Source organism: Ovis aries, chromosome 26, assembly GCF_016772045.2.
Source record: "Ovis aries strain OAR_USU_Benz2616 breed Rambouillet chromosome 26, ARS-UI_Ramb_v3.0, whole genome shotgun sequence".
NCBI classification, from domain to species: Eukaryota; Metazoa; Chordata; class Mammalia; order Artiodactyla; family Bovidae; genus Ovis; species Ovis aries.
In genome coordinates this window covers 7,171,294-7,195,674 of record NC_056079.1, presented here as the reverse complement: position 1 = coordinate 7,195,674, position 24,381 = coordinate 7,171,294, and the positions used below count along the sequence as shown (strand labels likewise).

The following is a 24,381-nucleotide window of genomic DNA, read 5'->3' as shown; positions in this document are numbered from 1 at the left end:
ATTTATTTATTTTCTTCATTGAAATTTTTATTCAAAGCTCAGTTTCTCAACCTAAGGCTAAACCACCAAAGGCTACTCTGGAGATAGTCCCTATATAGATACATTTCCTGGGCTCCTTGTCTCTCTCCATATTTTCTTCCTTTTTCCAGCACATGGAATCTTAACTATGATAGAAAAATCATATTTTGGGGGGAAATCCCCAGCTCTTATTGCATATTCTTTGCTATTGTTTAGATAGGAAATCTTGGCTCTTGCTATTCAATGGATACAGTTTGAGAAGTGACGTTGCTCAGTTGTGTCCGACTCTGCGACCCCATGGACTGTAGCCCACCAGGATTCTCTGTCCATGGGGTCTTCAGGCAAGAATACTGGAAGGGGTTGCCATGCTTGTAGGGGATCTTCCAAATCCAAGGATCAAACCCACTTCTCCTACATCTACTGCATTGCAGACAGATTCTTTACTACTGAGCCACCAGGGAAGCAGGAAATCCTCTTTACTGCTGCTGCTTTGACCTCCACTGACACCATGCAATGGGTCTCATTGCCCCGGGCTGGGGTGAAAATCCACTGACTTCACCTCAGCAGGAAATGGGAGAATGCCTCATTACTGACTGATGGGACTGGAATTCCTGGATTCTCAAATTTCTTCATCTACACTGAAAGGGGAAGGGGTTCATCACATCTGCCTGGCAGAGATGAAAGTTCTAGCTCCTAACCTGACCTTCTCTGACATCACCTTGGCAGGTGGGTGGGCTCACTCATTATAGTCCGACAAGAGTGGAGGTCTGCCCTACCCATTCCCCTTTACTGGCATGAGTGGTACTGGGGCCACCACTGCCTCTGTGGTTTTCGGCTGGAGTACAGTGGTTACTGCCTAAAAGTTTTCTTGCTAAGCTGCCTTCCTCCTGTCCTTTGACTAGAGAGAGTAGGCTTTCACTGGGGCTCTTTTTGTCTGCACCTGTTGGTGGGTCTGGATCTTTGTACCTACTTCTTCATCTCCAAGTCCAGGATTTATGAGACTGAAAGAAAGCCAGGGTAGATGGGGGGTGCATCCCTGTTTTGATCCTTGGGTCCCAAGGTTCCTACTAGTCCTCTTCTTCTCTGCACTTTTAGAGGTTGTTTTGTATGTAATAGTTGTGCCTTTTAGTTGTCCTTAGAGGTGAAAATAGGGAAAAGTTTTCTTACTCCTTCCCAGAAGCAAAGTCTTTTGGTGTGATTTTTAAATGGTGTTCTCTCAAAGGCATGAGTGGAAAAATTCACATTTATGAAACACCATTAGCCCCAGGTTGAAACTACTATTGGTGACTCTTCATGAGGACTTACTATTGGAAACCTATATATAGAAAACACTATTAAAGAGTATTCTTATGATTAAAGGCATGCTAACATATATAGTAATCTCAAATGTCAGTGTATTTCCAATTACCTGACATTTACTTGAAGAACAGAACATTGTTGGCATAATACTCCAAAATGATAATTCTCTCTTATCTTTTTGCTGGGAAAGAGGAAAACCATATAACATGAGAAATGCCTTTGTATCATTGACCGGAACTAAGTGACTTTTCCCACAGTTTGTTCAGCTTGTGAATATCATTATCATCTGACTTCATCAACTCAGTCATCAAGGTGAAAGTCATCTAGAAAACTATCTTCAGGGAATAAAGATGCTAAGCAGAGGACTGAGGCTCATAAAGAACAACTTGAATCCCAGAGGAGAAAATCATTTTAATCCATGTTATTTTTCACTTAGGCAGTTATCACATCATAAAAGCAATAGGTGCAGAAAACTCAATGGGAAATGGCCACAAGAATACAAATGTTCTGAAGGTGAGCATTTCATTGGAGAGGCTCTGGTATCTAGTGTAAGTCTGAAAAGGCATAATCTATCTCAAAGTTTCTTTTCCTGTTATATTTACTAGAGTCTAAGGTTCTGAAAGAAAAATAATTGTACAGTCAAACATGTGGTTGTTTCTAATTATCATGATTTTGACTATATAGAAACATGATCTTGAGTTTAGCATTAATTTTTTGGTATGTAACAGTATAAATAAAAATGCATATAAAAGAGGGAACTAGGGACTGGTGAGGGGAAGGGATGATAGTCAAAGAGCTCAAGTGTTTTCTAAAAATATGAACTTATTTTTCGAAATAAGTCTGAAGAGGACTCAATATGCTTTGGTTTCAACTATGAACAGGCGTGTTCTCATGCTTTTTGCACCATCTGTTTGCGGTCACAAATCCAATTGTGAGAAAAATTCCACTCTTATGACATCTTTGTATTAATTTATTTGTGCCCTTTTTTGCAGTAGACTGACATTTCAGGGTCAAAAAAGGGGTAATTTAATCAAGATACAAAGAGGAAAACATGATGGGTCTTTGGGTGATGTTGACATCCTACCAATCTAAGCAAACATACAGATCCTCAGTATATACTAACTCACTTAGAAACTGTCCCTAATAACTTAATTAGCTTAATAAATGGCATTACTGAGTTTATTTTAATAGTAGTTCACTGTGGATTCTTCCCCCAAAGTGTTGACTGTGTAGAATTCTTAATAGTATCAACCATTACCTGCTGTCTGAAGCCTTTCCTGACATGTTCAAATAAAGTTTACTCTTTCATCCTCTGTGCTCTCCTGACTTCTTTCATGAATCTACAGAAGTGATTCTCGACTGGAGGTGATTTTGTCCCCCAAAGAACACTTGACAATGTGTAGAGACATCATCAGTTATCACAAGCGAGTGAGTGCTCCTGGAAACGAGTGGTTAGAGATGCTGCTAAATATTCTACAACTCACAGAAAAGCCCCAACTATAGAAAGCTACTCAGCAAAAAAAGTCAGTCCTGAAAGAAGTTACCTTGATTCCACACATGATCCTGGAGGTTCAGTTAACGAGGATGTGACTTTATGTCAAATCCCACCTTGTGCGCCCTTCATCGCAACAACCAGTTCATCCACTCATTTCCAGCCGCAGTGGCTGAGTCCAGAGGAAACCTGAGAGCTCTTTTTCTGATCCCAGAAAATTTGGTATGTTTTCCTAACTCAGGACTTAGATCAAGTTCTTTTCTCAGGCTGTGGCTGCAGCACGTTTCCATTTATAAACAAGAGTGAGCAAGGGAATGACTATCAAAGATGCCTTCATAGATGAGGTTTCAGAGAGAGTCTTTCTGCCCACCTGGTTAAACAGCAGCCTTTACTCCACCTAATAAACAGAGTCACTGCCAAAGCCTGGATGGTGACTCCTTCTCTCCTTTTTGTTTCTCTCTGGCATGAGAGACCCAAAAGTCACCAAGATATAGCCATAACATAATTAAATCCTTGGGCTTACAACTGTCTTGTTTTTACTGCCCTGTGGATGCAGGAGGTGAAGGTCTCTTTATTTGCAGCCAAAGAGCCTCTCTGATTCTCAGACTTCTGTTTCAATTGGTGATTCATACCCTTTTGGTTTTTATTTTCTTTCTCTAGTTCATCATGGTACTCGTCCGATGCCACTGTTCTTATATCACTACTTGTCCCACTCTTCCAAATCCCTGTGGTATGGGTACTCTGTGTACTAGAGCATTGCTTTCTATCCATATTCCATCACAGTTCACCAGGAATGAAGTCTTAACAACTGCAGCAGTGCAACAGGCAATTACCACTCTACCTACTAACTGGATGGAGGACACATTGCCTGCAAACAGTTAGTGGTGAGTAATCAAGTTCCAAATTGCACGTGAGAGACTCTACCAGAGGGCTAAGCTGGCCACACTACAGCACAAGAAGCAACTGTACACATCTTTTCCCAACTCTGCATTTGGTAAGATCTCCCAAGATGGACGAATTTATACCAAGGAAATTAGCAAGAGTCATAAATCAAGATGTATTTCTTCCCAGAGACCCAGTGCTCTAACAGTAACCAACACACCACTGGTTTCCTCTCCAGTCCCCTTCTGGCACCAACTGTCTTAGGCTGGGTTCCTGGATAACAGATTTTGAGATGGAGATTTGTCTGCAGGAAGTGTATTGGGCTACTAAGAACAATACCTGTAAGGAAATGAAGGAAACAGCACAGACCAGAAGAGAAGTGAAAATATAATGCAGTCTTGTAAAAGACAATCTCATGAAGAGCTCCAGTTGGGATTCCCCAGCAGAGTGACTCAGAATTGAAACAGGGAGCTGCATCTTTGTCCACCTGCATTGACGAGTCAGCCCCCCAGCAGGGTGTGGACCTCAGGGAGTCAATTCCTGGGGGAACCCAGATGTGAGCCATAAATGGCCAAAAACATTACTGAAACACCTGGGGACTGGTCCTCAAAGTGAGACGCTGAACACTGTGAGCACCTGTCTGTACCAATAAATATTCATTTCACCTATTTCTAAAGTACATCATTTCCTAAATAAACCTACGTTCTTTATTAAGATTGCCTAGAGAATCTTCTTGTAGATAGATATCTGTATACATTGATATTTATTTTAAAAGAAAATTCCTAAGCAATATGGTTTTCTATGTTAATTTATGCTTCCATCAGCCAGAAGTCCCCTTTCCTTGCACTTTCACATGTATTATAAATATTTGCAAATATAACAACTGAAGAATGCATTTAAACTTTGGTTACATTGGCATTTTTATTGCTAATGAAATTAAACATGTCTCATATACTTGACTTTTTCTAAAATTGTAACCATCTTCTCATGTTCTACTCCCTTTTCCACTGTGCATATTTTTTGCTATTGATTTGAAAGGCTTTTAAAACTATAATTAGGGTTTTAGCTTTTTCACTGTTACACATTGAGAACATTTTCACCAATGGCTTTGTTCATTTTTTGCAATTAGAAATTGTTTTTATTGTGTATATAACTCATTCATCTTGTTGTTACACATAAAAATATATCTACTTCTTTTGAGGAGCAAGTATACTGGTAAATATATAGGAGACTTTCAACAAATGTCATCAGTTGATGGATATATCAAAAAGGACTGTAAGGAAGAGAAGCACTTTTATATAAAATTGGGCATAAAACTAAATTATCATGAAAGCAAAGATGATAAATTGATGGGAGCAGACTATAAAACCTCATCCTTAAATAGCTAACAGTTATCTATATTAAACATCATCATTTGAGGAATATGCTGGCTCACCAAATAATTTTAAGTATTAAATTTCATTGCAATTAACTAGCATATAATCATTTAAAAACTGTATTATAATAATTTATCAAATTGAAATGAATAAATGAATGCCATGCTGAATTAATGATTCCTTAAATCTCATGTAATATCAAGCTCCTTGGAATTTCCTAATTTCATATCTTTGTATTCTTGTCATTTATCTACTTGTCCTATTCACTGTGTACTCATTGAAGGCAAGAATTAGATCCTATTCAACTTTCTATACACACTGAGTTATTTAACCAAGTTATTTATCTTCTTGCACATTACTATTATCATCACCATCAATATGGTTAAATGTATTGAATAAACGTGCACTATTCCGAAAGTGCAAGTCACTCAGTCATGTCTGACTCTTTGCCACCCCATGGACTATAAAATCCATGGAATTCTCAAGGCTGGAATACTGGAGTGGGTAGCCATTTCCTTCCCCAGGGGATCTTCCCAGCCCAGCGACTGAACTCAGGTATCCCATACTGCAGGCAGATTCTTTACCAGCTGAACCATCAGGGAAGCCCAAGAATACTGGAGTGGTAGCTTATCCCTTTCCAGCAGATCTTCCTGACCAGGAATCAAACTGGGGTCTCTGCATTGTAGGTGGATTCTTCACCAACTGAGCTACCAGGGAAGCCCAGTGCACTATTCTAAGTGCTTTCAGTTTTTAAGTCACATAATGCTTAAAATAGCCTTGTGAAGTATGTGTACTACTACTCACATTTTATCAGATAGAAAAATAATTTGCCAAAGCTTGTAAGCTGTGTACAGCTGTGATTGACAAAACCAATAGTTTGACCCAGGGAGTCTAACTCTAAAGCCTGCATCCAGAATAAATCATATATGTAAATTATCCCTAATAATCTCACATCAGATACACGTAATGAGCTAAGGCTATGCCACGGCTACACTGTAGTGAATATAAGTAGAATTTAAAACAATTAAACTAGAGTTTATTTTCATGATAAATTTATAGTGTGATGGTATTGAGTTGAAATTTCAGTATTTTTCACTTTTCTAATTTATCTATGTTTTCTGGAAAATCTAGAATATTCTTGAATGATTTGGTAATAGAAAAGGAATAAAATAGCAATTGGTTTGGAATGAAAAGAGGGGAAATATGGCATTTACCAAACGGTCATTCTTTAATATCTAAATCAGCTCAAATTTTGAACAGGAAAGGAATAGGAAGAAACCTTTTTTTTTTTTCCCTAGCTCTTTCTTTTCCTATTCCTCTCTTTACTTATGAAAATAAGTGTCTTATAAATTCATATTAATAATTCCAATAATGCTACTGTTTTAGATGGACCCACTGAATTCTCAAGATTTTTTATACTTGTTTTCTTGTGCTATTTTGATCACTTTTTAATTATATGATTAAATAACTGGAATTAGGGTGTTAGGAAAGTTCAGTGAAGTACTGGGGCTGACGATTTGGGGTTCCTTTACAAAATGAGCAGTGCATGGTTATTGAAAGCAATATCAATTTAAGTGACTGTCAAATTAAGCTCCTTATTTCAGGCCTGGAAGCAATTGAGTCTTGCACATTCCACACTTCTGAGGAATCTTCTTTTGCATAATCACTTAATCATTTTGAGTGGGCAGCAGGACAGCTTTTAGATCTTTGTTCATTTGTTTTTCATATGCACTTGAATCTAATTGTAATGCATATCACCAAAGAGAGGCAATCAGCTTTCAGAAACCTCCCTTATCTTGGCAAGACTTATTTGATGAAGAGCTGATGAAGAGCGCCGGCCTGTGTCAGGCAGGACTCTGCACTTTGTGCTGGACATCACGTCACCCTCATGCTCTTCAGAGGTAACCAGGCTTTTCTAATCTTCTGCAGATGACACTGTGCAAGGCATGTCTTCCAAAAGAGCATCTAAAAAGGTTTTAGGCCTCTTTGACCACTTTCTATAGTAACTTGATTTGGTGGTTTCTTTATCTTCAGAACAATTCCAATACAGACACTCCCAGCTCTGACACTGATATTATAAGTGGCCTTCCCTGGGTTTTCTACGTGACAGTGCTGTAAGGCAATGACGCAATGGTCATTCAGTCATTATAAGAGGGCCTGGAGTATCCCCAGGGAGCTCTTTGAACAATCCGCCCCTCCTTCAGGAAATGAGAGGAAGTGCCAACCCAGTGGAAATTTATTTATTACCTGTTTGAAGGTTGCTGAAATAACAAAACCTCCTTAACAGACAAGCCAGGGCTGCACAAAGAACCTGAGGACGTTCTCACGTTGGGCCCTGAGCATCATTCAGGCCAGTGAGTGGAGTATTTTGTTATGGGCACTCCCAAAGAAGGAAGAAGGCAACGTGGTCGTATAAAATAAATTAAAAATAAATCAAGCATCAGTGAAAAACTTTCCTTGACCCAACTCATTGCAGGAAATCTGCTTGAAGCAGATCTTGGGGCCAGACAGGTCAACAGCTCCTGCGTCAGAGCTCCACTGGGCTGGGAACCCCCTGTGATCAGGCTCAAGGAGTTGAAACCAAGCCTGCCTCCGAGTGGCCGCTCCCTGTGTCAGGGGAGACAGCTTTATTCTTGAGCATGCAGGAACCCTCAAGACTGAAAATGGAAGTCATTCTCTCTGGCTTCTGGAGGCAGAGCTCTGCATTCTAGAGACTCTTCATGCAGGCCCTGGGGCCTGCCCTCACCAACATTTTCAGCATTGGGTCTGTGGGAGAGCACTGATCTTTCCCTTTGATCTTTCTGAGTCCCTCTGCAGTTGGCCCCTCTGCATTGTAAACCTCTGTCAATCCCTGAAAAGGAGGGTCTTTTCTCTCAGTTTCCTCTACCTGTACTTTTTTTGTGATAGAGTGTATTCTTGATCTTTTTTTAGAAAATCTGCCTCCTCTCCAATACACAGAAGTAAAATTACACATGAAAAATAGGAAAAAGAAGTTCAAAGACTGTAACCTCGAAATCTTGTTCAGGTTACAATCCTGCCGGCTTGCTCTATAGATTTCAGACTCAAGACTGTAAACTCAACTCTGATTCAGATTTCCAGCCTGTCCACTTCCCAGTCTGCACAATCATTAGCAACTCCAAGCCATGGGCTGGTGGTTCCCCCGACGACGTGAGGAACAGGCCTTGGGCCCTGCAGGCCCCTCCGAGCAGCTGCAGCTCCAGGGCCCCTCGGACTCAGGCTGGAGCCCGTGGTCTGGCTGCTGGAAGGCCTGGAAGAGGAGCATCTGGCATTTCTGGGCAACCTCCTCTCCAGCTGGGCTGACCGCATCCGAATTTTCTGGGCCTCTTCTCCTGTCAGCAGTGGGACGAGTCACTGACACCAGAAAACACACCTAGCGCACGTTCGAGACTACAGAAGCTGGTAGTCACGTTCCATCGAGGAAGAACTGGGCCGTGAACCCTGCCCCGATTCTCAGAGGCGGCTTTCTGACCCAGAAGAGAACACGGCCAGAGGGTCTTGGAAGCAGTCCTGGGGACCAGTCATTCGTGACAGAGCCCAGAAAGGGGCTCTGAGCCTGAATCTGGAGAAGGAGATTTGAAGAAATAAAAGTTGGCAAATTTAGCCCAAAGAAGGGCCTACTCTCGGCACATTTCAGGAGGCGCACTCCTGAAATGACTCAGGAATTGGAGACCTGTCCCAGGGCCACCTTGGGAGGCACATGAAGATGGAAGAGCCACGTGGATGAGGGAGCCTGGGGCCCTGAGCTCCCCAGAGGAGCGTCACCCCATCCAGGAAGAGCAGGACTGAACAGGAACAAACGAGCTCCACCGAAAACCCGTAAAAGGTCAAGATCTTCCAGTGTCAACTGATCTCACCTCAGTTCTTGTGAGTGCAGTCTCTCAGCCTGGTGGCACCCGTGAGCCCCCTGAGTGACAAGCACAAAGGAGAGCAGGTACCTGCAGGGAAGGAAGACCCCTGTGACCTTTCAGGGAGAAGCCGGCTTTCCTGCTGCATAAGGAAACTAAATTGAGGGACTGAGCCTTGCCAGGCAGGGACATAGGGTCAGGGGTCCTCAGGGCAGCCCTCCATGGAGCCTGGACATACCCACGTGAAGGAAGTGGATGGCACAAGGCAGGGCTTGCATCCTCCGGGTCAGCCATGGGGCCCGGCGGGGCCTCCAGTGACCTGAGGTCCAGGGTGGTCTCTGGCTGCGCTCAGTCAGCCCCCACCAAGTGCACCATCTGGAACAGTATTCTCCAGGGTGCAGCCCGCCGCAGAAGAGACTCCTGTTTTACATAAACTGGCTGCTTCCCCTCTGCCGGCCCAACTGATCATCTGTCCTGCTTGCCAGGCACTGGTTTTCTTTAGAGACGGAGCATCCCCCAGGGCTTTGTGCATCCGTGGTGCCCTCTGGAGCCAGGGAAGGGTGCTGACCTCCCAGGAATGTCCTCCCCACCCCCTGGCCCTGGGGCAGCTGTGGGGTCTCCGCTGAAGCCCACCAAATGCCTGAGACAAGGTGTCCCCAGGAGATCCTGGTTATTTACACTCATGGCTATTTTCACAATAAAAAGCCCACATGCTTTAAGGAGAGGAAGAGTCAGCCGAAAGATTACCTGCCTGAGTTGAAGAAGGTCACAGAGTTCATGGCACAAGCCTGCAAAACCCTCAAGTCCCCAGGGGTGGAAGCCAGTCCTCTCCAGTGACACGCTCCAGAGTTTGGCAGTGCTTAATAAAAGCTGGCGTAGGGCTGTGCTTGAGGACATAGGGCACACACTCAGACAAGAACACCAATGGGAGACCCCAGGTCATCGAGCAGCTGCTCTCACCACCTCCAAGGGCCCCCAGAAGCCTCCCCACCCCACACCCTGGGCCTTGTGTCGCCCAGACTTTGAGGGCCACAAAGACACCCCACAGGCCACCACCCATGTCCTGGGGCTCACAGCCTCCAGGACCAGACACCCACCCTGAAGGACTCAGGTCCACGCTCATCAGCTCGGGCCGCTGCCTACTCTCCCCTACCGCATGGCCTCAATCTCAGACCCTGGAGTCACCCTGAGGGGGCTCGGCTTACCAAAACCCGACACCCCAATTCCAGCCCTGCTGTCCCCCAAGCCAAGAGACTGGCCAAGGGGACCCAGAGAGCTCGGTAAAGAGGGAGGCTGGGGGCCCCTTGTCCAGAAAGTCCTAGGTTCCTAGAGATGGCTACTCAAAGTCTCTCCAGGTGAGTGGCCCCAATGGCCTCGGCATCCTCATGGCCCCAGCCCATCGACCTGCCAGAGACGGACAAGAAGCTTGGGCGCTCCCGTGCTCTCTGTTCATCCCCAGAAGCCTGGGCCAGCATAAGCCATGGGGATGCTGGATGCTGCTGGCCAGCGAGCAGGGTGATTTCCACCTTCCATCCAGGGTGACAGATGTGTGGTACCAGCAGAGGCACAGTCAGCACCGGGCACTAGGCACCAAGTGCTAGCTGGTGACAGGACCACATCCGTGCAGCGAGGACTTCCTGGCCAGCGAGTGGAGTTCCACCCCGGCCCCTACGTCCACCCTCTGTCCCAGAATCTGCCACTGTCCTAAGACTCACCTGCATCAGAAATGAACCAGGCACTCTCTTGGCCAACAAAAGTGAAAAGAAAGCGAAAGTGAAGTCGCTCAGTTGTGTCCGACTCTTTGCGACCCTGTGGACTGTAGCCCACCAGGCTCCTCCGTCCATGGGATTCTCCAGGCAAGAATACTGGAGTGGGTTGCCATTTCCTTCACAAAGTAAATACTAAATAATTCATGGGCTGATGGTGAGGGCTCACCTTCAGCAACAGACACAGTCATCCAAGAGGCACGAATATCCTTCCAATCCCCAGTGACTAATGCAGAAGGATGGCTTAGCCTCTCAGAAGAATGCAGAGTGACTTCAAAAGAAAATAATGCATGATTTGAAAGCAAACGCTCCACTTCAGGAGAGTCCAAAACTGCTTGCCTAAGAAACTGCAGCATGAAAGCGGAGTACCTGCAAGCCGAAGGAGCAGAAAAACGTGCTTGGAAACTCAGACACACAAATGAAACAGGCTGTGAAGGATAGAGAGCCAGTTAAGATCTCCACCTGAAACTGTACTGAAGGTTGTAAATTTGACTGATCAGAGAAGATTACAGGAACAACAGCATCTTGGAATTAGAGAAAGAGAGTGAATTAGAAAAGGGAGATCAACTCGTCTATCAGTCAGAAGTTGATGTGAAAAAACTCTTTGATGTTATTAATGCAAATGCTACTTTCAAAAGGCTTGAAGGAGAAAAGTAACAAATGCTTAAAAAATTGAAGCCAAGACAATCAAATGAATGAAGAATTTACAGGACAAGTTGAACAAACAAACAAAAAAACACAACTTCATACTGAGTGGGCCTTTTGCACACCGAAAATTCAGAGCCTGAGAGAGAATGAGAAGCTTCAGCTGAAACTTCAAATACTGCCTCAAGTACAGTACATGGAGAACGTGTCATGCAACTCCAGAGATCACAGACAGAGGAAATGTGCTGCTTAGAGAATGAGCTCCCCAAGGTGTATGGAAACATAAACTACACATATCAGAATTCAGTTTCTACAGGGAGAATGTGAAGCTGTGGACAAAGAATGAAAAGAACTACTTTCTTCTATCAAAACCAGATTTTCCACTGTGGGAAAATAACTTATGAAAGTTGAATGGTAGCTCTATCAACCTAGAGAAAGGCCAAACAAGCTAAGAAAAATGACCACAGCAGACAAAGAGCAGCTAAAATGGAGTTCAAGTTCCAGACTTCCCTGCGTAGCAGCCCTTTGGTTCCTGCTGTTCCACCTGCAGCCACAAAGGTCTTCAAGTTTCAGGGGGTCTCCTTGCATCACAAGGTTGCCAAGGAAACAGGAGGTTTAAGCTGTGAGGGCTCAGAAATGCTGAGTCACATACAGGCTTGATTCAGCTTTCACAACAGCAAACCCCTGAACATCCACAACCACAGCAAAACAGTTGCCTGTGTTTTCTCTCTTTAAAAGTAATTTTGCCTAAGCTCTTTTTAGTTTTAAATGTTGGTATTTAATTGATGCTACAATTAAATTTATATCATTATAAATTTTAGGATAATGTTTTTCAAATATGGATTTAATATAACTCTCGTGAGTCTAATTTCCACTTCACTGGATTCATGCCTGGAAAATCCCATGGGCAGAGAAGCCTGGTAGGCTGCAGTCCATGGGGTCTCGAAGAGTCAGACATGACTGAGTGACTTCACTTTCACTTTTCACTTTGATGTATTGGAGAAGGAAATGGCAACCCACTCCAGTACTCTTGCCTGGAGAATCCCAGGGATGCGGGAGCCTGGTGGGCTGCCGTCTATGGGGTCGACAGAGTCGGACATGACTGAAGTGACTTACCAACAGCAGCAGCAGGACCCTCTAGAATTAGATAGTAAACACACAACACTGAATTTTGATTTTAAATAAAAAGGCCACTATTACTTAAAACGTCTTTGAAGTTTGATATGAATAGAGATGTTAGAAACAATAAAGGTTATTTCTGTATGCTATAAATATAGTCTAGGAATTTCCCTGGTGGCTCAGTGGTACAGATCTGCCTGGCAGTGCAGGAGACACGGGTTGGATCTCTGGTTCAGGAAGATCCCATGTGCCGAGGAGCAACTAAGCCCATGCACCGTAACCACTGAGCCTATGCTTTCCAGCCTGGGAGCCACAACTACCATAGCCTACGCACCCTGGAGCCTGTGTTCCACAACATGAGGCCACTACGTGGAGGAACATGCACCCCACAAATAGAGGGTCCTCGCAGCAAGAGGACACACCCAAAATAAATGAAATAAAATCATTAACAAGGTAAAAAATATAGTCTATATTTCACACAAAATGTGGTTGGAGTTTTGATACATCCCGTGTACCTCTATCTTCAAAAGCTTTTTTAATATTCTGAGCTTTTGGTCCACAACACTTGACTGAATTTTATTGAGGTATAATAAGAATTCATCTCTGCTGAGAGAAACACAACTGAGGAAGGAAAAAGAAGACCATTTTTGTTTTCCACACAGGTTAAGCATTTAGTAATTGATTTTAGGGTTTCCCAGATGACTTGGCGGTAAAGAATCTGCCTGAGTTGCAAGAGATACTGGGTTCGATTCCTGGGTTGTGAAGATCCCCCGGAGGAGCCTGGCAGGCTACAGTCCATGGGGTTGCAAAAGGGTCGGACACGACTTAGCAACTAAACAACAATAATTGGTTTTAACCCGTCTGCTGTTCCACATGCACTGACTGAGCAGCTTTGGCTCATCAGACCCTCCGCTGGGGAAGCTGGGCTAAAGGCACCACCGCTCCTAGTCCACATGCTCTGGGGGTCGCAGAGGGCAGAGAGAGGCCAATAAAGCAGTAGTGGGGATGACAGGACACACATCCTTCCCCAAATGGAGAAGGCACTACCTGAGGGAAAGCAGGAACTGGTCAGCGAGGCAGAGGGAAGAGCAGGCTAACTGCAGGAAAGAGGAAGAGCAAATACAAGACCAAGTGCCGTCAGGACAGTCAGAGCAAGACAGCGGTGTACGGCCAGCGTGGGTGAGGAGCGGGAGCAAAGCTGGTCTGCTAGAAAATGTCTCCACTCCCATCCTAAGTGTAAGAAACGCTGCGGGAAGAAAGAGCCACCCCTATGGACCATTGATCAGGGCCTTTTCTTGGGCGGTGGCTCTCAGGCAGAACTCCCGGGGGCGAGGGGGGGGGGGGGGGGGGGTGCGGTGAGCAAGGAAGCGAATGGGGTCTGCCAAGCAAAGGGAGTCTGAGAGGTATGAGGGGTGGGGAAGGGTTTTATAGCCCCGGCCGGGCTCCCATATAAGGAAGAAAACGCGGGCTCAGCGGTGATTGGTGTCCAAGGGCTCCGTGTCGGCTCCTGATGGGACGGCTTGGTTGTCGGCCCGACTCAGGGGCTTGTCTGCGGCTCTCTGCCGGGACATGTCCCGACATGCCAGGGCATGCCCAGGCATGCCTCAACACGCCCGACCTTGCCCTGACCTTTCACTAAGGGGTCTGGCTTTACCTCACACTTTGCTGAGAGGATCTGAGTGGGGCCTGGTACAGAGTTTCACGTTAGAGGGAAAATGCTGGCCACTCTTTAGAAGGCAAGCCTAACGTCAGAAACGGGAGGCAAGCAGAGCTCACTTCCTGACCCATAAGGGGAAGGATGGGTGACCTCAGGAGATGTCTAGAAGGTGGAACTCAAAGAACACGAAACAGACACGAGGAAGAGGGAAACAGAGCGACAGAGTAGTGTAAAGTCATTTTGTTTGTTTTGTTTTGTTGAGATTTTCCAGAGTGGCTCCTCTAACTCTGATAAGATGCTCAGAAAAATAGACGGGAAAAACAAGTTACCTTTCTAGCTCTGGTCCCCAACACACTCCAGATAACCAGATAAACTTAGAAAGAGACTGTGCCTAGTGTTGCAAAAAAAAAAAAACAAAGGCTTTTTGATCAACCTTTTTTTCACTTGGGAACATAAATTAGGTTTATCATTATTGATATACACAAGGCCTCTTTTCCCTCCTTCCCTCTCTTCCTTTTTCTTCTTCCCTTTTTTTCTAATAACGTAATTAGCACCTGCAAATCTCTACTGTGCAAAGCTAAAAGGATGCCAGTAATTTACATCCAAGCTTGTGGTTCCTCTGTCTCCAACCCATCACTGTCTCTACACAGCCTAACGTTATCACCACGCAGAATCCCTTCCTTTCAGTTTTATGTGGCTTCATGGTATATATATCCTAAAGCAGAAAGCAAACACTTTACCTGTTTATTTTAACATGATATTGCCACAATTCAGCCTTGGTATCACACGCCACTCAGTGCCTCACTGTGTGTGCTGTAGAATCTCTTCTATGTGAACCTGCCTTTGTTCATTTATCTCCTCTCCTGTTGAAGCCCGCTGGGCGGTTTCCAGGTCTGAGCCTCTGTCTCCACTTTTGCACACGCTTCTTTTCCAGTTTACAGGATGATAACAGGCTAAGGTTCCTCATTTTTTTCAGATGTGGAGGATACCCTGAACCCTCTTTATGTATTTCGTCCCACACAGGGTTTCAAACCCTTATTTCAGCCTAAGTGATCTATCTTTTCACACTGACAGTTGATCCTGAATCCATGAAGTCTCTGTTTACATATCACCAAAATGACAAGCTATGTTGCCTAATTTAGGCTACTGGTTAACTTGGTGGAAAATAAATCATTCACACAAGCTGTTTGAACTAACCAGTTCAGTGAGTGCAAAAAGGGCATACAGAGGCCCCATAAATCCTCACCGATGGAAGTTTGATTGTTTTCTCTAATTGGCAGATAAAAAGTTGGAATGAAATGCACTCCTAACCCTTAAGACTCCAGCTCTCAATCAAATTGGAGACCGGTCACTGGGCAGATAGGCGGCCAAAGCCGAAGCAAAGAAGCATGAAATGGCAGAGAGAAACACGCGCCACGGGTCAGAGCTCCGAGGAGCAGAAGCACCACCGCTTTGCCGTCAGGGCTGCTCCTCCCTCACGCCTCCCAGAAGTCCTAGCGGCGGGGCCTCACCCCACCCTTAGCTCCCCGGCCCGGATGTGTCTATAGAAACAACTGGGCAGGACCGGGGACTTGGCGTTTTACGAAGATCCCACAGTCTAGGCTAAGGATGCAGGGTCAAAGGCTGTTGTACTAAAAGACATTTGTATTTTGGCCTGACTGCCCCACCCAACCTTTCTAGAACTTTTGTCTCAACCAAGTTTGAACATATTCAAAAAAGCTTCTTGCCCTCTACTCTTTTCATTTCCTATAATTTCTCTGGAAATTGGAACTTTCTCTCTCTTTCCTAACAGAGTACATAGCACTTACTCATCTCCCTCACTCATTCAACAAATATGTGTGGAGTTAGAATTATGAGACATATATACTGCTAGAACCCAGAGATTATAATATTGGGGGGGGGGGACAAAAACAGAAAAATTGCCTTTAAGAATTAACTAATTGCACTCTGACCCGTGAAGATTGCAACAAGGAGGTTGCAGCGGCCCCTGATCTATTCTGGGCAGCATGTGAGTGAAAAATCCTTCTTAAGGGAGTGAAATTGGGTGAAGGTGGGGTCTGATGGACCAGCCGGCATCTAGAGAAAATGCAGTTACTCTTGCGGCGTCTCCACTCTCATCTGAGCCACAACCACCCCCAACTCCCCCACCCCTGCCAACCACTGCACCACCCAGTAAGACACTGGCTTTCCCATTTCCATCCTGCCCGGACTAATCAGCTCTTCTGTCTGTAGCCTAGGAAATTCTTTAAATACGTGAGCTAGGCCATGTTAATCCATTGCTTAAAGTCCTTGCACAAGGCTACACTGATCTCTTTACCATGGTCCCCACCCCCTCCCAACCTCCCCACCACCGTCTTTCTGACTTCACCTCCTGCTGGCTCCACTGAGACCGCAGTGACTCACCAGAACTCTTCCTTTCCACTTCCTAAGCATGTCGACATCTCGGTTGGGTTTTCAAGAGGCTTTCTCTCTGTAATTCCCCTCCTGTTGTTGCATATATGATTAAAACTTTCTCCAATTTCAGCTTAGCTGACACCTCCTCAGAAGACTAGAACCTGTAGAAATCATAAATTTGGTTTATTACTTCTACATTGTTTCTTTCCAATACCAGCCTATCTCCACTAGGATAAGAACCATTTTCTCACTTAGGTACCAGAGACAAGCACAGTGTCTGGTACATAATACACCCTACAAGCATTTTCACTGAACAAATGAATGGATGGTGTTAGATACACATTTTTTTTTTTTGGGTCAGATAAAATCTTTACTAGAAAGATTAATTCCATAAGGAAGAAACAAAAATTAATTGGAAAAATTTTTAATAATATTAAAATAACCTTCAATTCTGTATTATATTAGTCAAGGTTCTCTAGAAAAACAAACTCAACAAAATATAATGTGCAAAAATAAAACACACATACACACAATTCACTCATGCAGTAATACAGGTTAACAAGTCCCAAGATCTTCAAGATGAGCAGGAAGCTGGATCCAAGAGAGCTGAAGACTTAGTTCAAATCCAAAGGCCATGACCCAAAAGAGCCAATGGTATATTTCTGGTCTGAAGGTCTACAGCCACAAGAGCCAATGTTTCAGTTTGAGTCCAAAGGCAAGAAAAAAACCAATGCCCAGTTTGTAAGTAGTCAGGCAGGAGAAATTTCCTCTTAAGAGTCCTTTCAGTTCCATTCAGACCTTCATCTGATTGAATGAGGACCGCCCATCACACAGAGTGCAATCTGCTTTACTCAGTCGATGGAATCAAATTTTGATCTTGCCAAGAAACACTCACAGACTCACTCAGAATAATGTTTGACCAAATGTCTGAGCATCTTGTAGCCCAGTCAACTTACAATTAACAATCAATTACAATTGATGCTTATGATTGACCATCACAATCTCCCAGTAATACCACAACAGTGTTTCCTCTGCATATTATTGAACTTCAAGGCATCCAACTGAGCTCAAGAATACATTACGTGTGATTTCAAGGTAGAAGACCTAGTAACTCTTGTCTGTTGCTAGACCTGTTGTCCCTCTTAAGCTGGGATTCTCCATTACAGGTGAATACAAGTAAATGTAACTAAAGTCAAAGCAAGAACCCAGAAGCACAACGTTATCATTGCCACCAAGTGACAGAGGAGGAAAAATGGAATTCTTAATGCTTATTTATAATAATAAATATTTGTCATACTACTAAATAAGCATCATTTATTTACTGCTTGCCAAATACTATTCTAAGTACTTTACCTACAGTAACTCATTTAATCATCATAATGACCCTACTTATTGCTAATTCGCCTCTTATACAAGAGAGCAAACTGAGCACACAGAAGTTAGGAAACTCATCTGACATGATAATGAGGCAGATCCAGGATCCACACCCAGGCATTTCTGCTCTAGAATCTGCACTCTTAGCTAGTGCACTTGACAGCCCCTGAGAGACATAACTGTGCACCAGGTGTTTACATATGTTATATCTTTAATCCTAACATCAACTCTGAGAAGACAAAGATTATTCACAATAAAGAAACTAAGGTTAATTGATGAAGTGACAGGCCCAAGCCCACAATGCAAGTTAGTGGGAGAAACAATTCTCAAACTACATCTGTTTGATTCTTAAACCAGGTTTCTTTCCAATATTTCTCAACTACTGCCTTTCTGTGGATTGAATCCAAGTGGATCCATTCATTTCCAAAGCAAAGTTTCCAATCACACATGAAACATAATCTCATATTTATAGCATAATCAGGATCATGGAATTTTAGTTAGGTCACATTTTTTCTATTCAAATTGTATATATACAATGAAACTGAGTTAAGTATCATTTTATGAAAAAACCATTTTATATTTCTGACTTCCCTTTGCTTTGATTATTTTTGACGGTAAGAATCCATCAGTTGGAATGACTAATGCCAGCCCCTTATTTATAGTTCAGAACACTCACATGGTGTTTTGGTGAATAAAATATACATCTAATCCAATTATATAGGATACTAGACAGTGCAAGAAGAGAACTGGGCCACTTATTGCTGAGATTCCAGCTTTAGCTAGGTAAGGACTAAGGAGGCACGTAGAAGCTTGACAAGTTTATCATCAGCTAAAATCCATCCCACTGTTCTCTGTACTTCCAGAATTTTGCTTTTGTGAATGGAGAGGTGATAAAGTCATGAGCCTGGATAAGCAATCAAGAGCTCTGAGTCCACCCATACATGCCTTCAAGGCAACTTGAACAGGAATAACATCTCCTCTGGTGCATGCTGCCTCAAGCACTATGAGATCATGAGCTTGATCCACTTGGATTAGCAAAATGAAGCAATGCCAACAGTCTTCCAGCCAAGCCCCATGCTTTGAACAGGACAGCTACAAACACTGGCCCTACTCACCTGCCCACCATTTTCACTTTGTACAATGCCTTTTAAAATTAACTCACATTCTGTAGGTCGCTTTGATAATAAATTCTAAATATCCCAACCCACTGTTCAAATGTTTGAAAATACATGCACTTCATTGTTTTGAAAATAGTTCCTTAAGAGTGATTGTTTACTTTAAAAATGTTTCTTCCATATAACTGTATGTAATTATGATGATGGGCTTGTGTTTAGATACTATCTATGCAAATAATATCCAATACATTAAAAATGACACTACAAACAGACCATATTAGCTAAACGGGCCGCTGAGAAGTATGTTCCTAGCAGATACTTCTTAATAACCTAGCTTCTCAACTGCCCAGCACATTTGCTTAGAAGCTGACTAGATGTAAGACAAAGAAAAAAAAAGAAACATTTTTCCCCCTTAAGTATATTTCTTCTGTTTTGCATAGTCTACACAAACAGTCTACTAGGACAGATGGATGTTTTCCCCATTTTTTTGCTTTTATCAGCAAAGTAAAGGCTGAGACAGCTATGGCAAGGGGAAACAATACTGATTTTCTAAATGTAAGTTTTCGCTTCAAAGTCTTGGACAGCTTGAGGTTTGGTTGACAAATGTCTGAGGCTCCATGTCAGGAGAAGCTCCCATCCTCTTCCTGCTGGTGACACACAGACTAAAACCATGTATGACCAATTCAGAAATAACTAGCCCACATCCTAGGATGAGCTATAAAGTGTGACACTGACGTACTAAATAGGTGCATTGGAAATACCCTTGAGGGACAGGTCTTGGCTGTTGGCACAACCCACAGTCCATTAGCAGCCATAGGAAAAGGTCCGGCAGTATTATTTACAGCCACAATTCGATGTAGTGTCCATGCGGCGGTGCCCATATGAGCTCAAAGAAAACAATTCATTCTAGGGTGAGTACCAACAATCTTCTAATCTCTGACAGTACTGACTGACCAGATAGAAGCCTTTCTGCTGAAATGTGCTTTCGCTTTCAGTCCCATCATCTTTACAGAGGTTCTATAAAAAGATACAACACAGTGTGCCAAGAGATATAGCTCAGTGATTGTAACTCAACAAGGCATTTGCTCCACTTCCCTGTGGGATGTTCTGCACATCTTTCTCTCCCTTAAGAAACTGATGTAGTTGTACCTGTCAAGAACAACATGCTGCTAGTCTTGGCATTTCCCCAAGTTGTGTTAGGAAGACCTTGAACTTGACTTTGTTATCTTAGTTTGAAATATTTCAACCCTACCATGAAATGGGACAAACCAGCCAAAGGAGTGGGGAGAGAAGTGTTACAGGTTTTGGAAGAAAAGTGGTGTCTTATCTTCTGCAATGTGTCACTGGCTAAGGTTTTTAACTTAAATGTACAAGTTCAAGTTTACACCAGACTTTACTTCTTAAAAATATGACTTGCTGAGGTATGGGAAATGCAGATAACTTATAGAAATAAACTTGCTTTTTTTTTTTTTTTTGGCTCCTTCCTGGGTCTTCTAGTTAGACACATTATGTTTCAAAATTCCCCCATCACATGTGTTATTACAATATACCCAGATTCCTTCCCAGGTCATTAAAAGAAGTATATTATAGAAATAAAAGTAAATTCCCTTGTTAAATGATAAAGGCATCTGTTAAATGTTTTCTCAGTTTAAATATGTATGCAGGAGTTGTGTTTTTAAGAAAATGCTTACCTGAAATGACTGCTGAAAGAGCTGCTTTCCACTGCATGGAAGAGTTCATGATAGTCAGCTGTTTTTGAGGAGCCAGTTTATTCATTGTGAGCAGCAATCCCAACTGTATCCCAATAGCCAACATGCTGCAACTGACAGGACCTCAGCTCAGAGCATTCTGGAGCAAACTGAGTACAGCAAACTGAACTGTAACCAAGGAAGATTTAATTGCCCATTGGTGGGTCAGCAAATATTAAATTATAACAATCAGAATGAAAGATTTAAGTAGCCTAGTTTGGGGGAAATTCTGGAGGAAGTTCAGCACAGGATGAATTAAAGCAGTACAGTCAATGACTAGGTTGAGAATATCAGGTCAACCCCATGAGAAATATTTCAAATCATTCAAATTCAGTTTAAACTTGGATTTTCAAATGGCAAATAAATTATCTGCATGCTTTGCAGTAAATTGAACTTTGATACTAATTAGAATTACAGTTGGCAGTTTTCAATTGCCATCTGTTCCTCTTTCCTGAAACATCTTTGGATTCTACACAGCACTTACATCTGAGATTTGTTTTTATGTCAAGCAGTGTCAGACTTTCTGGATATTCTACAGCATGCCTGAACTTTAAATTTAACAGTAAAATATGTAAGTGTGTATAGGTATACACGCATTATACCCTTAAAATAAACACTTAAAAAGTAAAGCTTTTGTGTTATCTTAAAGTATCGAAGTTTCTCATGAAACTACTGTCCTCATTTAAAAAGCATCATTCACATTTTATACCATTTTTCACTCCCAAGTTATTAGCCCTAGACCTTAGCTTAGAAAAAAGTCTGCCGTTGCTGTTTTGGATGAACTGTTGCTCAGAAGCAACTTTCTCATCGTTGTCCTTCACATCTCACAGAAAACTAAGAAAAACAGAAGGCACTGGGTTGATAGTCATCTTCAGCACAGCTACATGACGGCCGGGCACAGTGGCCAGACAGAGGAAGGTAGCCCTTTGCTGACGGGCACTGCCTTCCTCAAGCTTCATGGACCTCAGAGTTCAGCAGACTCTGGACGATGCTTTTTCTGAGTCCTCAGTCTCAGCATCCTCAAAACAACGGCTGCAGAGGAACGCAAAGGACTGGGTGCTGCCCCAGGAGGAGGAGCTTGCAGCTGCTGTCAGGACAGAGGATGGGCCAAGTCATCAAATCCCAGGTGCACAAAGACGACAGGGAAAAAGGCAACAACTGAGGAAGCTGGGATCACTGAGGCCAGCAGGGAGCTGGGAGACTTCTCTGAATTCAAGTAGAGTAGACGTATAATTCATAAATCAGCACTGCATCCAACTTTTCGTATTCTCACACCATTTTTCTTTCTGTCTCTTTCTCCCTCCCTACATAAAACTGCTGTGGGTACCAAGTTACTTGAGTTGCCAAAACGAGATCTGATTGCTGTGAATAAACTGGTCATCTCTGGAGCCTATTGAAGAACTGAAGTATGAATTGAGCTGATGCTTGTTTAGCATGCGATGAGCCACATGTGGTGAGCTGTTTTATTCAGTCCTCATAAAAACCCCAGTGAGACATGTCCCATGACCCTGTCTTCACAATAATGAAATAAAGGATAGAAAGATTAAGCAATTGGCCCAAAGACACACAACCATTAATTCTCAAAATGTGTGGCTCCAAATCTCTTTCTCTTTTCTCCTCTTTCCATTGTGGAGCTTCAGAAGGAATGCCCAGGCACACTCAGTCTCTTCTGAATTTCTGTCTGCCTTCAGTGGTTCCAAACTAGTGAGCCCTGAAATCTGTTGAGATCGCAGAATGACTGTGTGTGAATTATGCTGTAGCTACAAATATAAAAGTAGTTACAAATAACTAAAACTAGGGACATATCACATCAAAGTATCATTTCTAGCTTATCTTGAAAAACTCCTATACTTACTCACAGACTGTTAATTAAGCCTTTATTGGAAGTCCACATATCTGAGGATCTGCCTACATCAATCACTCAGTCATGTCGACTTTTTGCAACCCCACAGACTGTAGTCCGCCAGAGTCCTCCGTCCATGGGATTTCCCAGCAAGAATACTGGAGTGGGTTGCAATTTCCTCCTCCAGGGGATCTTTCCGACCCAGGGATCAAACCCACATCTGCTGTGTCTCCTGCATTGCAGGGGGATTGTTTATCTGTTGAGCCAAATAAGCTCCATCTAATACCATGTTGTAAATATAAAATCAAATTATTTAGAAATATGTAGCTGCCCAGAGGATAAATTATACTAACTAAACAAATGTTCATGATTTTTCCTGCCATTGTCATTTTTACCACCATTCTTGGGAGACCATGTCCACTACGTACAGAGGAAGAGTAGACCTGACCATTCCTTAAATGCAACTCAAACTCGGAAGTGGCGTAGGATCCACTTCATCTTCACCTGACAGATACAAGCTGAAGCGGTAACTACCGCTAAGCAGTTGTTGCTGAAGGATGCTCTTTAGAGGCTCTGCGTAATAGCTTTCATTACTTCTTCTGCCCTGGCAAGAAAATCCACCTGTGTCTCAAAGGTCTTTTCTATCCAAGATCTATGAGCCAAGATTTAGGCTTCTTACTGAGACAAAACGCCCACCAAGCACTCCTGCACTCAGCAGAAGCTTTGAAATGCAATTCCCTGGTTCCCAAAATGTCCAAATGCTAGAATTATCGGATGATTAAGAAGCTTGTCTCCGTGTCAAAGGAAGGTTCATTTCCCACAAGTAAACTCTTGGTGGGCAGCAGGGTATCATTTATAATCCTACATTTAAACACACAAAATTGAATAGACATTATGGGAGTTTCTGTTTAACTAAAAATAAAGATGTTTCCTTTAATCTGATAAGTGTTAGGAGTTGTCTATAAACCTGCCTCTGGTCCCATGCTCCACCCCTTTTCCCTTGTTTATTTCTTATATTTTTCATATCCTGAACCTGACTTTCTTCAAGAACCCTTCCCATTACACTTCACAAAGTGCTCACTTCCTCCAATAGGATGCTATCCTCTGGGGTCCATGCACTTTCTTTCTCCTCTTCCACTTGGTTATCAGAAGCAGCATGATGCCCTGCGTAAGAGCACTGTGTCTGACAAAGCAGAGCTGCAATTGTTTACTCTTAGTTGGATAAATGTGGATCCATAGCTTCAATATACCTGAGGTTCCTGAATCTGTAAAATGGGATAGCACTTCAAGTATTCCTTGAGAAAATCAAATGAGATAACACATAGAAACCACTTACCATGGTCCCTGGCAACTGGTACTCAGTATATTTTCTTTATAGAACTATCAAGGAGATGGTGACTTCTCCAACCTGAGCTGATAAAGAATAAAAATTGTCTTTGTTACTTATCTTACACCAAAAATGTTCTTGTTTCCTATCTATATACAATAATGCTAAAAACACACCTCAGAAAAAAATACACATTTTGGATGATATTTAGGCTTCTGTACTATGTTTCTGCCTTTTTTCCTGAAGCCATAAACTTTTTAAAAGTAGGATGGAAATTGAGGCTTAACTTTAAGACTCTTTAAGAATCCAAGTTAAATAAAATATATTGTGGATTAACATATTTAATTCAATGGGATTTTTTTTTCTTAACATCATGGGAAAGCCCTTGGTGAAAGAGTCTATATTTGAGAAAATACCTGAAAAAGAAAAAAGAAGTTAACTACATGTTCTATGTGCTCTG

General features: G+C 42.9%; 1 long non-coding RNA gene across 13 annotated transcripts in view; it reads right to left on the bottom strand.

Annotated features, from left to right (window-relative positions):
• The window catches only part of LOC121818026 (uncharacterized), a 68,289-nt gene extending 44,277 nt beyond the window's left edge, over positions 1-24,012 (bottom strand). For 3 of the 13 annotated variants that reach the window (XR_009598696.1, XR_009598695.1, XR_009598694.1), the window contains exons 1-5: positions 23,931-24,011; positions 20,695-22,469; positions 16,524-16,675; positions 9,681-14,511; positions 8,943-9,023 (exon numbers count right to left, since the gene is read on the bottom strand). This is a non-coding gene — a long non-coding RNA (uncharacterized LOC121818026). Of the gene's footprint in view, positions 1-1,708; positions 9,024-9,680; positions 14,512-16,523; positions 16,676-20,694; positions 22,470-23,930 lie in introns of those variants that run through there. The other 10 variants (XR_009598690.1, XR_009598691.1, XR_009598687.1 and 7 more) reach the window with 10 other exon arrangements.
• Between the last annotated feature and the right edge of the window lie 369 nt (positions 24,013-24,381).